General features: G+C 43.4%; 1 protein-coding gene across 1 annotated transcript in view; it reads right to left on the minus strand.

The window, feature by feature from the left end:
* Window positions 1–14640, minus strand: part of sema4c (sema domain, immunoglobulin domain (Ig), transmembrane domain (TM) and short cytoplasmic domain, (semaphorin) 4C) — a gene marked incomplete at its 3' end in the record, with an annotated part of 94624 nt that overhangs the window by 49853 nt on the left and 30131 nt on the right. The window contains 1 exon segment of the mRNA XM_034200236.1: window positions 11337–11456.

Consider the following 14640-nt stretch of genomic DNA (forward strand, 5'->3'; position numbering starts at 1 on the left):
TCTTTCATGTCCCTCCCCTGGGAGATTGTGCAGACTTTCAAATCTCCATCGCTCCTTTCATCCCTACTGTAACTCCTGCTCCCCCCCCCCCCGCCTTGTCCGTAACACGCTTGGCTGGTCAGGCGTGGTCGGCTTATAATTCTTTGATCGCTGCTCTGATATCCTCCATCAGTGCCAGGGGCTCCAGCTGATTACAGATGAAATGGATCTTATTTGGACTGTAACTCCGGGCCAAACACCTGCTCTGACCCGCGGAGCTGATAGAGGAGGGGGAGAAGAGATGAGACCAGATAGACTTAAGACCAGCTAATCGGACAGCTGAGCCTTTGGTCTGTGGCGGAGAATTCTTACTCCGAACTATTGATATCTCAGTACTAACTTTCAACAACAGTGGCACCCCTATTTGATATGTTGCAATACCACTGCTCATGTGCAATATACCCTTTATTTTTCCAAACATGTATTAAAGAGGTCTTATTATGCTTCGTGGGGGTTTCCCTTTTCCTGTAGTGTGTCATATAGGTGCATGTAAATGGTCTGCAAAAGCTAAAATCTCTGTGTTCCCTCCAGAGGGAGATTCTCACGCATCCATTGGACTCCTTTGTTTACTTCAGAAAAAGAATGACATCACTGTGTAACACTGGTTTTTCTATTAGCTAGCTCTCCAACACATTGTACTTGATAGGCTAAGAGGAGGAGCATCTCGGAGGCGTGTGGCCAGGCGGACTGGCCATCGGGACGTTTGGGACGAATCCCGATGGGCCGGTACTGAAGTGGGCCGGTCGGACGATGTGGGCCAGTCGGATAAGTCACTAGCACCCCCCCCCCCTTGATAATTTACTAGTGGTAGTTACTTGCGGTACCGTGGTGGGCTGGTGGTACCGAAGTGGGCCGGTCGAGAGTCCCGGGCTGATTTGAAGCCCTGGTCCGCCCCTGCGTGTGGCGCAGTGGGTTAGTGCGTTGGTGATCAGATCAGGGGGTCACAGGTTCAAACCCCACTACAGTCAGCATGTCCCTGGGCAAGACACTTCACCCCAAATTGCTCCTGTGGGGATTGCCCACAGTATTGAGTATGTAAGTCGCTTTGGATAAAAGCGTCTACCAAGTAACATGTAATGTCATGTAATCTCTGCGGTTGAAGGAGTAGAAGAATATGTGTTTGCTGGTCTTTTTATTTAATATGTAAGCCTACGCTTTTTTCATTTGCCTTTCATCTGCACTCTACCTTTGTAACGCAGTACATTTCCGTGCTGCAGTACGAATAAAAGTTTTCTGAATTTGTCCAATGTTGGTGCAGAAACCAAGCATATTCCCAAGATAAAATACATCATTTCTTTCCCAAGTTTTTTAATGATTCTGATCAGATATCAAAGCTGCACACATGAATATTTTATATCAACGAGGGGTTAAAATGGATGGTTGCAATTTGAAAGAGAGTTCACAGAGAATTATCATAGACTCTGTAGATGTTTCTAATCATTGGTTTTCAACACTTGGCCCAGGAGGGCCATGGTTTTAACGCTAGCCGTTCACTAAAGCAGCACTCAGTGCGTCAGCAACATGAGATGATCCACTCTGATTGAAAAACCTCTAATATGTTATATTGTCCCATTTATCGCGGATACAAGCGGCCGAGATGGGTTTTCTCCGCAGGGTGGCTGGTGTCTCCCTTAGGGATAAGGTGAGAAGTTCGGTCATCCGGGAGGGACTCGGAGTTGAGCCGCTCCTCCTTCGCGTCGAAAGGAGCCAGTTGAGGTGGTTCGGGCACCTAGTTAGGATGCCACCTGGGCGCCTCCCTAGGGAGGTGTTCCAGGCACGTCCAGCTGGGAAGAGACCAAGGGGTAGACCTAGGACCAGGTGGAGGGATTATATCTCTTCGCTGGCCTGGGAGCGCCTTGGGATCCCCCAGTCAGAGCTGGTTGATGTCGCCAGGGAAAATAAAGTTTGGGGCTCTCTGCTGGAACTGCTACCCCCGCGACCCGACCACGGATAAGCGGGAGAAGATGGATGGATGGATGTCCCATTTAATTTGTCATTTTAATAAAAAAGAAAGGCAATGTAATCTTCTTGAACCAGCAAAAGTAAGATGGCAACAGAAGAAATGCTACACAAATGGAGTTAATGAAAATGAACCATTTGACTCTAAACTGGATGATATAGAATGATTTAAATAAATAAATTCAGGATATTTCAACAAACTGTTAAACTATGTGTCAAGCTTGCCCTTTCAACTAAAATAATAGATACATCATTCAACAACCTTACAATATCATTGCACTATCGTGATCAAGATGTTAAAATAGCATGACGATTGATTTTGTCCAAATACCCCAGCTGTGCTTTGATTTCATTAGTAAGTAGTAGTTTGTTTGGGTAATTACAAGCGGTATGTAAAGAAAAAGGAATGAGAATACCTTTATACCACAAAGAGAATCCCTATCTGGCTACCTTTACCAGATGTCTCTTAATCCTTTAACCTGATTGTAGAAACCAGGTTTACTTGAGATGTTAGAAATAAGATTACCTCAGTAAGCGTGCATTAACCAGGTTATAGGCAGACACACTGTCTGTGTTTTCCTCTCTCTCTGTGTCTCTATCCGGGTCTCCCTCTCCCTTTTTTCTTCTGGTTCGACCTTGTGCTGTCAGCAGAGCGTATGTTGTGTCTGATGTGCACACGTGAGGGCGGGGAGAAATGGTGAAACCCTGTGTGCAGGCCCAGGGGATGCTGGGATGGCGCTCTGACCTTTCACAGAGTGTATGTGTGTGCGCTTCTTTATAATCACTGTGTAGTCACAGGTCTATCAGCCTCACACACACACGAGTTATATTCTCACTAAAACAGTTTTTTTGGTGCATTTTTACATGCTGAATATAACTGCTGTACTACCACACATCCATGTATGCATGTGTTCAAACTCACCCATATTTCATTTGGATCAAACACAAAACATAAAAGACAGGCTTCATTATATACACGCCCTCACACACACCCACACATCTCTAGTCTTATCCCTCACATATGTTCAAGCTGCTCCTCACACACACCAGCTCACTAATCAAATCACTCCGGCAAATATGCTCCCCCCCCCCCCCCACCCCCCACATTCAGACAAACAAAAAACTGACAAAGTTTATCTGTTGTATATCAAAGCTCATTAAAAAGCATTCACCGCTGTACGATTTAGCGGCGTAATCATCTCTGAATAATAGAAATGGCCTTATTGATGCCTGCGGGCAACCAACGTACTGTCTCATTTCGGAAACAACAACCGCTGGGCGTGTGAATGCAGAACACCGCGACACACACACTCCCACACCGTCTCACTCTGGTTTCACTCTCCGGCTGCCAGTCTGTGAAACAATCGCAGTGTATTCTGGCTTAGGGAGACCGCCTTCTATGCTCCTCGGGGGGCTAATTGTCCGGTGGCGCTCTTTCGCTTTACCTCCCACTCTCCATGTCCTCTCCCTTCTCTTCAGCGCTCGTCTTTGTGCTTTTCTTTTCTGGGGAAGAGTTCAGGAGTTCACGCTGAGCCCAGAGCCCTGGATCCCAGTGAGGTGCCACGGGGCAGAAAGGTTACACCTAGCTGGACTCCTATAGAAAGAGCCCACACACCTTAGCGGTGGGGGGGGAGGGGAACACTGAGAGAGAGATGAATAGAATGATAGCGTATAGAGTAGAAACAGCATTGAAAGGTGGAGAGACGACTGATAGGTTAGAGTGACTTTGTTAAGGTCATGCTTTCATGTAAAAAGTTTGTATTGAACTTAAAGTAATGTTTTTATACGTCTATGTAGTTTTTGCAGCTTTCCAAGGAGGCTTGCCGTATTTGGAAGTTGGTTTATACTGTAGTGTCATGTTCTATATACTGTTGACTGTATGTACAGTAAGAGGGTAATGTAGCCACCATGTTGTGACCAATTTATTTGTGGACTACGTTTTAGAAGTTTGTGTTTGGCGTTTTGACGATAGCTATCTTGTTTTTCTGGAACCAAAAGTGACAGGCTTTCAAAATGTTAATATTAACTTTCATGAAGTTAAAAGGTTCAAGTTTCAAGACCTACAAATGGAGAGCATCCATTGGATAACAAGGTGTGCTTGAGAGTTGTCAATCAGAAGGTAGCCCCGCCATAAGCAGTACCCCGCTTTATGGAGATGGTTAATGGTCAGCATTTATATTTTCCAGTCTGTAAAACCCATAAAGCCCCTTTTACATATCAAAGTCAGCTTTCACACCCATTCATATAGAGGAAGAGGCTGCCATACAAGAGGCGCGTTCACACCGCAGTACTTTTCCCACTTTAGTTCCGATATAGTTCCGAAATGTCGCGTTCACACCAAAAAGAGCCGGAACAAAAATTAGTTCATCAGAACCTTTTTTACCCCCTTTTCCGTCCCTGCTAGAGAGCAGGGACTTTCGTGGGAGGAAAAGGATCCTATTTCTGATTGGCTGGGCGGATTGCAAACCACGCCCCGTAAAACTCCCAAAAAGTTTTGTGAAGCCGCCATTTTATTATCCTTTCATTAGCATTATTAGCATTAGCCCAGCGCACAAACGCAGAGAGACTAACTTATGGAAACACAAAATAAAACATGGGAGCGGTGGAGATGAGGAGGTGTCGGCGTTCTGGGGTTTTACTCGGAAGGCTTCAGTAGAAGCTGCTGGGAGTCCCAGCAGCTTCTACTGAAGCCAGTCCCCAACTCCGGGGACTTCGGGTGGCAGTATTCGCCTTGAAGTTGTTTGCGGCCTGCCAGTAAACCCAAAGCAGAAGAAGAAGAATAAGTGACGTCAGCGGCTTCATTTGCCTAATCCTCCCTCAGGGACTTATTCCGGTGTGAACGCGATCTGTACTTAGTTCATTGAGAACTAAAGAGTTCTCATGATGAACTAAGTTCTGATGAACCTTTGTGGGAAAAGTACCGCGGTGTGAAAGTGCCTAAGGTGGCACCTGCTTAGGGAAATTAGTATTCACACACAATTGGCAATGCAATCCAGAGCAAATTGGTGTTGAGTATCTTGCCCAAAGATACATGTTGTCTGCAGTGGCTTTGGTCAAACCCCCAAACGTCCTATTGGTACGTGACCACACCACCTCACAACGACAGTGCCCCCACCAAAACAGCAATATGTTATTGTCTACTTAATCCTAAATGTAACCATCATTTACAAAATTTGAAAATCATTCTGCATTGAAGAAGACTTGACACTAGCAATTGCGACCATAAACTCTTAAGTGAAATATCTACTGAGGTGACAACTCGAATGACAAGTAGGCTCATTTTTGTCATAGACTTCTATGAAATCTGACTTTCCATTAGAAAATAATGCAGGTTTTAGACCGTACCACATTTGCTTCACCATTACGGCTCGGAAATTGCTGTTTAGTCCAAGCATAGCCTATATGGCCACAACCCATCCCAAACAGTGGAAGGTTCATATAAACACTCATTGTGATGCAACAGCACTGAGCTCTGCAATCTTGCTGCGACACCGTTACCGGCTCTCAGCACATTTGACTCCTTCCCCCTCCTGCCGACCTGCTGTATTAGCATTTAGATTTATCTGAATTTAGACTGTTTCTAAGAATATGTGTTCAAGGGTAATCAGAAGTTTTGCATCTCAGGCTCTGCTGTGGGACTTGTGAGCTCAGGGACGGACGCACAATGCCAAGCTTGTTAGGATTTTCCAGAACATCACAAGGCCACGTCCCCACACTAAAATGAGTTTTATTATTCAAGTATACAATATATATCAAAAAAACTTTTAAAATACATTTAAAAGTGAGACTAAATTAATATTTAGTAATATAATACAATCAATGTGAACCAGTCAACATCATATTTAGGGGATTTAAACACTTTTTTGGGGAGATTATTTGATTTATTTATTCAAACCTTGATTTAAAAGTTTGAGCCACTGGAAGGTTTTTATTGTGAAATCTAGAAAATTATACAAAACCAAAACAAAGCAGTCAAAGACAATTGGACTGAATTAGGAATGAATCATATTTTAAAGTAATAGCTCTACTTACAACAATTGTCTCTCACAAAATGTAAGGAGAAATTGTTAAGATGAAGGCCATTGTTACATTATAATCCATGACTCAGACACCACTGCTAGTGTGTGTGTGTGTGTGTGTGTGTGTGTGTGTGTGTGTGTGTGTGTGTGTGTGTGTGTGTGTGTGTGTGTGTGTGGCCCAGCCTTCACACTGGCCTTGACAGTACTGCACTTGTATCTTGGAGATTTTCTTTACACCGTGCCTGTGTTGAGTGTGTAGAAATGCCTATGTATGTTTGGACCAGGCTTGAAACTCTCTTCCAGCATGAACACTGAACACAAGCGACCAGATGTGAGGACAGTAACACTGGTTTATAGTTAACATGTGCATCAGTGATGTTATGATTTAAGCAGACTGTGTTTTACCTGTGTAGCGCACCTGTGAGTCATCATCTGTACATGCCGTGCTGAGGGTACAAAACATCTTTGGCACGTGCTCACTAAACCCATGCACAGCTGTGTTGCTGCTGGGAGACATGAGCGCCAACATGAAGCAGGAGGAGTCAGTGAGCTCTACAGCCGGTTAAACACTGAATATTGAGGGCAGACAATGAGCTTTTGGAGGTATTTCACTGGTTGTAACACATATTGTGGGGTAGGCCCCTATCGCCTTCAGCCATTATGTGTTTGCACTGTTCATTATGTGTTTTACTTTTTATTCACAAGCGTTTCAAATCCATAGAAAGGCAAAAGCTGTAGAGGAAACAAGCAAGAGACACTTAATGACTTATAATAAAGAAAGTGCCCTTGAGCAAGGCACTTAACCCAGCTATGTTCAATGTGCTCAGTGACTGAGAGAAGTCAGCAGACAGAGGAGGAGTTGAGCTTTTGGTGCCGGGCACTTCCCATCGGACAGAATTAGCAGACTGTGGTTGCACTGGGCAGCTCGCAGGAATGAATGCGCTTTACTGTAAACAAAAAAAAATGCAAAGCAGGACATGCTGGAGGAGCAAGTGCACGCTCAGCAGAAGCAACCCCTTCCTTGGATGAATAAATGTACGAAGAAAAATCTGCCAACGACAGCTATCGGATCCATGAGTGAAATCAACGGTCATCAGCTAAAAACGCACCTGGCAGGCGTGAAGTGCGGACAGATATTTGTGAGAGTGGAGTGAAAGGTGAGCGGAGGGAAAAGAGAGTAGTGGGCCTCGGTGCTTTAACCCAGGGTCTATTAGAGTCTGATTGGTACCATTAGGAGGGAAAGACGATCCGCAGACGGTCAGCAGCGCTCCTCTGGCTTTACATTAACCACCGCCTGCTCTCTACTTTGTTGAACATAGGAGCTGATCGATAGCAATGAGGAGGAAGGAGAGGAGGGGAGGAGGTAGCGAGGCGAGAGAGCGAAAAGAGGTCCAGGTTTACGGGAAGATAAGCCGGGATCGATAGGAAGACAAGAACTGCTGCCGCGTGGAGAGGGAGGATGGAGGGAGGATGGAGGAATGTGAGATGCGGCCGGCTCACACTCATCCACCTCATCAAACCTGACGGAGGGGAACTGGAGTGCAGAGACTCGAGAGACAATATGCTGGAGAACAGAGGCCTCACGCATGATTACTGCAACAGCGATAATACACTTACATCTCAAGGGGAATGCATCACTCAAATCAATGTGATTAAAGACTCTAAAAGCATTTCGACATGTGCATTATCATAGTAATAGTTCCATCAGTGCGTCATGTGATAATGTTTTCATTCCTCACAAAATGAATAAGCTACTTTCTGTTCTTTGCTGGTTTTCATTATTTGGAGTAGAACTCTTCCCACTGACGCTAAACGTATATTAAACGTTTCTGCAAATGTTAGTAAGTTACATTTGTAATAATCTGACTTCTCAATCTTTTTTTTGCAACAGGCTTTAACTAAGCACTTCATACAATGTTCTGAAAGAAAGATATGTTGTAACTCTCCCTTAGCATAATAAGGCGTGTGGTGCATAATAAGGCGTGTGGTGCAGTGGGTTGTGCGTTGGTGTTCGGATCAGGGGGTCACAGGTTCAAACCCCACTGCAGTCAGCATGTCGTTGTGTCCCTGAGACACTTCACCCCAAATTACTCCCGTGGGGATTGTCCACAGTATTGAGTATGTAAGTCGCTTTGGATAAAAGCGTCTAACATGTAATATGATAGTAGAATTAACTATATTATACTTTATAATATTGAAATATGTGGTCCTAGTGGGGTGTGACCAGGCTGTTATGTCGTTTTTCTTCAACAAGATAAATATATATATTTAAAAAAACGCTTAAAATACATTTAAAAGTGAGACTAAAGTAATGCGATATTTAAAAAAGTACTGTTGACATCAAAATACAATCATATTTAGGGGATTTAAACACATTTTTGGGGAGATTATTTGATTTGTTTCTCCAAACCTTGATTTAAAGGTTTGAGCCACTGGAAGGTTTTTATTGTGAAACCTTGAAATCTAGAAAATGATACAAAACCAAAACAAAGCAGTCAAACACAATTGGTATGACTTACGCATGAGTCATATTTTAAAGTAATAGCTTACAACAATTGTCTCTCACAAAATGTAAGGAGAAATTCTTAGTGGTTGAAACTCGACACTTCCTGGAGAACATAGAAATCGTACGAGGAAAGAGAAGGTTTACAGAAAGAGCCACTGTCAGGGTTTAATGGAAAACACCAATGGACGGAGACAGGGAGTGGTGTCCTTAAAATATGATCAGAATATTTATAAAAACAGACAAGAAAAGGAATAAAGCCCGTCTCTGTGCAGCTGACAGGGTTAGCTGTTGTTTGTGAATCCACTGAAGAATCTTATTGTAAAACATGTGCACTCCAGGGCTGACACCTGTCACACAGCTCTGATGTACACAACCTCCACCTCCATCTTTCTCTCATTCCCCTCTTCCTCCCTCTATCCCTCTCTTCATCTCGCTCCTTTCACCCTGACTTCTCCCTCCCCCCTTTACCTCCCCCACGCTCTCAGGGTCTGTGATGGCACCCTGTCAGAGGAAGAGCTATTTATGACCGGCAACCAATATCCTCCCGGAGATAAACACACACTGTGAGGGACGCCGATAGAGAGATGCAACCAGAATTATTAGAGAGAAAAGGGGATAAGTGCATTGTGACAGAAAATATGGATTTAGGAATGAAGTTGTTCGAGGCTGCTTAGTCTTTGTGTGCCTCTGTGTTTATGTGCGTGAAAGTGGGTCTTTGTAGTCGTCGCAGTATATGTGTGTGATTAACTGCATGCCTCTCTGTGTTTTCCAACGTGGAAGCCGAGCTACAAATGACTTTTTCCATCAGAGGCAATTTACTAAAGTCTACCCGAGCTGGCAGTCGCTCCATCAAACAGACAACTGATTGTTAAGGAGAGAGCATTTCATGATACACTTCAAACATGACACACACACACACACACACACACACACACACACACACACACACACACACACACACACACACACACACACACACACACACACACACACACACACACACACACACACACCACACACACACACACACACACACACACACACACACACACACACACACACACACACACACACACACACACACACACACACACACACACACACACACACACACACACACACACACACACACACACACACACACACAGATATCCTGCGTCGTACCATGACAAAGGCACAGGGATGTTTTCAGTGGAGTGTCAGGTATGGATTTACAGCCCATATTTCCATATCGTTGTCAGGGAAGGCGTTCATTAAAATAAATCTACACTAAACACATTTAGGAGGCAACATTTGAAATGGGCATCAAAAATGGCAGCGATGAGAATTTGCCACATTTGAAACACTTCAATAAAAGATTAAAAAAAGATTCCTACGGTCAAAAGGACCAACTATGATCCAATCTTCCTATGGCTAAATATTGTACAACATACATTCATGTTTGCTATTTTTTCAAGTTTCCTATTATCGGAATATTCCATGAACGAAAGGACAGGATCTGGAAGTATTAAAGTTGGTTCACACTGCGCAACCTTTGACACTGGGATGTATTTGTTTGGCTGAATGTGATTGGTTTGTGCCTTTAAGTGCGATGTGAAGAACAATAACCCTTTATTTTTATTATATAACGTTATTTGTGAAAGTACTGATGACAAAAACAACAATACTTAAATTAAATTATTCATGTGCAACTAAATTGCTGCAGAAAAAGACGATTCCAGTTTGCAAAGAAAATCCCTTTAGCATACAACGCGTCATAATTAAAATGGTTGAAAGACAGAATGAACTTAAGAGCTACTTTTCTCTGTTTTACTGCCTTATCTTTTTGATTAATGTCCAGCTAGTGTCTTTTCACATTTTCAATCACAGTATAAACATAACGTGGACATTATATAACATAAAAACATGTATATATATACACGCATATTTTCATTGACTAAAGCTTGTTGGAAGTCATGATTGAGTGCGAAAAAACTTCATTTACTAAATAGTTTGCCAGTAAACTCTACATTGTGTGCATGGTCGAAGGAAGAAGAGCTCTCCTTCCCCTTCTTCCTTCCCCTTCTTCCTTCCTTGATTTCCAATTTTCACTTTCAAGCAAAAAATGTCAGCCTCACCTTTACTCACACATACACACTGAGGAAAAGTGTGATTACCCCACAAGTGCACACACACACACACACACACACACACACACACACACACACACACACACACACACACACACACACACACACACACACACACACACACACACACACACACACACCACACACACACACACACACACACACACACACACACACACACACACACACACACACACACACACACACACACACACACACACACACACACACACACACACACACACACACACACACACACACACACACACACACACACACACACTTCAGCCAATCCTGAAATACATTCTTAGCAATCTGAAATCCAATATCCTTCACAAAAATCTACTTTTTGTTAGATTTCTCTCTTATCTCCCGGCTCGTGCTTCTCTCTCCTCTTCCTCTCGTTCCGGTGTAATTTCTTTCGACAGTAGGAGTACCTGAAATTGTCTATAATTTCCACATCCTGTTTTAACAACTCCCCCCCCCTCCACCTTCCTTCGCAGTTCTCCTTTTCCTTCTTATATTTACTTTCTTTAGATGTTTTGATGTGACATGCCCTCCATACCCCTCCGCCTATTTCCCTCTGTTCTCCTCCCTCACTCACTCTGAGCCGTTTTCTGAGGAGGCACAAACATATGCTGCTGTTTGTCTTCTCCACCCTTTGTTGCGTTTTCACTTTCTTACCTGTTTTTCTTCTCCTCCCTCGCGTATCCCTGGGCTTTCTTCTTAATCTTCCTTTCAGTGAGTTCGCCACTTCGTGAAGGTTGAACAGAGACACTCAACTCAGATGAAGGTCACATTGGGCTAAAGTGGAGAAGAAGAAGAAAAGAGGGTAATGAGTGACGGGGGTGGATGTTTGCGTGCACATGTTTGTCCACGGAGGATTGGAAAAGGCTGCTTTAATCATTCTAATGTCTATCATGGAGAAGACCTGGCAGCTTATCTGCATACACTCATGTTACACACACACACACACACACACACACACACACACACACACACACACACACACACACACACACACACACACACACACACACACACACACACACACACACACACACACACACACACACACAACACACACACACACACACACACACACACACACACACACACACACACACACACACACACACACACACACACACACACACACACACAACACACACACACACACACACACACACACACACACACACACACACACACACACACACACACACACACACACACACACACACACACACACACACACACACACACACACACACACACAGGCCGTTTCTCAATGTCGAGTAAAGCTGCTCCAGAGCCACTATTTCAAGCATACTACGTCATCGAGTGCCGCCGAAGGGCTGTTCCAATGTCCAGCATACTTGGAATTCTACCGAGCCCGGGGTACTTCGTCCTTCAAATCCCCACAATGCTTTGCGCACGGACCAATTTCCCCAAATCTGTGGCGGAAAATGTAAGGCGGGGCCTCTCATATGAGAGTGTGCACACCTGCACACTTGCTCGCCTGTTCCACTCTTCGTTTTCCGAATGCCAGGAAGGATTCTTGCCTCGCTTCTGAAGCAAGTGACTCGGAAGACATGTGCTACAAAGCAAGCGTCCTCGACATCGAGAGATACCCAGTGTCATACACACACACAAGCGTGCAAAACAACTCTGCTTCTCAGATGTACACTGACATTTGCTGTAGTTGGTGAGACTATCCCTTACCAGCCAGGAACAATGTTTTTTAAGGCAAACAAATATTTCTTTTGTTTTGTTAAAGCTTGTAGGTTCCAATTATTTTTCTAAACGCTTTTGAAGATGCCAGTATGTCTTACAATACAGAAAGTAAACTCCATGACCGAAGCACTGAGAGGCATGTGACAATCTCTACTTGGTTGTCTATTTTCTAACACTAGATCTAAAACATTATATATTATGTTATGTATGACTTCATGGCAGCTGAAAACAAAGGTTTAGGTTCCTACATTTCTAGGTATTTTTCACCGATGAAAAGTTTTGTCAGGTGAATTTCTCTCCCAACAAACATGGGAAACAACAACAGCTTGGCAATTGTAATTGGAGACAATACAGTGAAACCGTGACATAAAAACGTTAAATGAGTATTGATAGGAGAAGTTATAATATGTGACACTAAACATTAAAGAACCATTTATTGCTAATATACTCCTAATAAATACTAAATAAAGGTTGCAGGGCTTGTACAGCTCTTGTTGGCAACAGGACGATGAAGTCCCAAGGTTTCAAAGGCTTTATTTGTCAAATGCTCAACAGCTACAGCAAATGTTGGCAATGCAGATATTAAATCTCTGGCTTCTCTGACAATACAACATATAATTAAAAACATAAGTTTATCGCCATCATGTTCTGTATACTAAAAGCATTTATGTTTCCTTCCATTTGAGCTAACTTATCTCTGTGCCCTCTAAACACAGGGTCTGTTAGCGGGTTAGGTAACATTATTTAATTAGACTTTCCTGAGGTCAAGCAGACTGCTAGCTAACATATTGTACCACTGACTCCTGTTTCATAACTGTCTGATAATCATCGCTCATTGGTGGAGCAGATTATACAAAGGAGGGTTATCTAACAGTGGGTGATGCAACAACGGCTAACAAGCTACAATGGTTTCCTCCATTTTGGACTGTCAGCCCTGTTTCCTCAAAGGTCAGCCTTGTCAATCGGCTGGTTGTTAGTCAATGGCAGGAATTAATTAAAAGTTCCCCCAAAGTTGAACTCAATGTGTGAAGAGATTTAAATGATTTCCTATTTTTATTTAGCTGTTTAATCCGCACATGAAACTGTGACAAACAAAGCCACTTCACACACACCTGAACCCTTAACGCCTACATGCTTTGGATCACACTGCAGATCAAATAAATAACTGCCAAGTCTGAGCCAGTGTGTGTGTGTGTATGTGTGTGTGTGAGGAGGTTAAGATTTATGTCAACATCAATGGATCACTAATCATGAAGAGAGCGCAGAGGGCCAAGCAGGTACTGTCAGTAATGTATTGGCTAGCAAGTGTTACACACAGAGGGCACACTACTTGACACCATCATAGTTCATTCACTGCTGTCAATAAACTGCACAGTGGAAACTCTGCGCACAATACTCTGCACTGTATCGACTGGAAGAGCGGTGACATTCATCAGACCCCATCGATTGAGGGCGAGAAACCCCACAAACTCTCACAAAAAAGACATCTTTGAAAAACATCTGTAATTTGGACATTTTGCAGAACTAGAATGGCTCGATGCGTGGTGTGTGAAAACAAGTATCCTGTATCTACACACAGGCAGTTTTTACCTTTTAGACAACCCAATTGGTTTTCAGAGGTTTTTTATCCTAAGAAAAAGAGAAAATGTAATCCTTAATGGATTTCACTGAGCACTGACTAAATGAAACCTGCCATTTCTAAATGAAGAGTTTACTCAAAGACAGGGTGAATCCTCTTTTGATGGTTGAAAGAAAATAAAAAAGCAAAACAGTCTATTTGGAAAGCAGGTCATTCCAAATCCAGTTTGTCTAATTAAATGTGCTGGAAAGTGAATTTAGACCTAATGAGGAACCTTACGGCAATGAGTAGCTCACCATATGAGCGCGAGTGTGTGTGGAAGTGTGTGTGTAAACGGCTTCTGGTAAAGAGATTAACCGTTCGGTGAGTGTCTCCACCTGGGACTGAACCGGCGGCGTGTCTGCTGAAGCTTTAACGGCAGCAGAATAACTTAAAAGGCTGAAAGGAGAAAATCTGTCAAATGAAATATGCTGCTGCCTGCTACTGAGGCCACTGGCTGGGCTACCCCCCACACACACACACACACACACACACACACACACACACACACACACACACACACACACACACACACACACACACACACACACACACACACACACAACACACACACACACACACACACACACACAACACACACACACACACACACACACACACACACACACACAC

Source organism: Gymnodraco acuticeps, unplaced genomic scaffold (genome assembly GCF_902827175.1).
Source record: "Gymnodraco acuticeps unplaced genomic scaffold, fGymAcu1.1, whole genome shotgun sequence".
NCBI lineage: Eukaryota > Metazoa > Chordata > Actinopteri > Perciformes > Bathydraconidae > Gymnodraco > Gymnodraco acuticeps.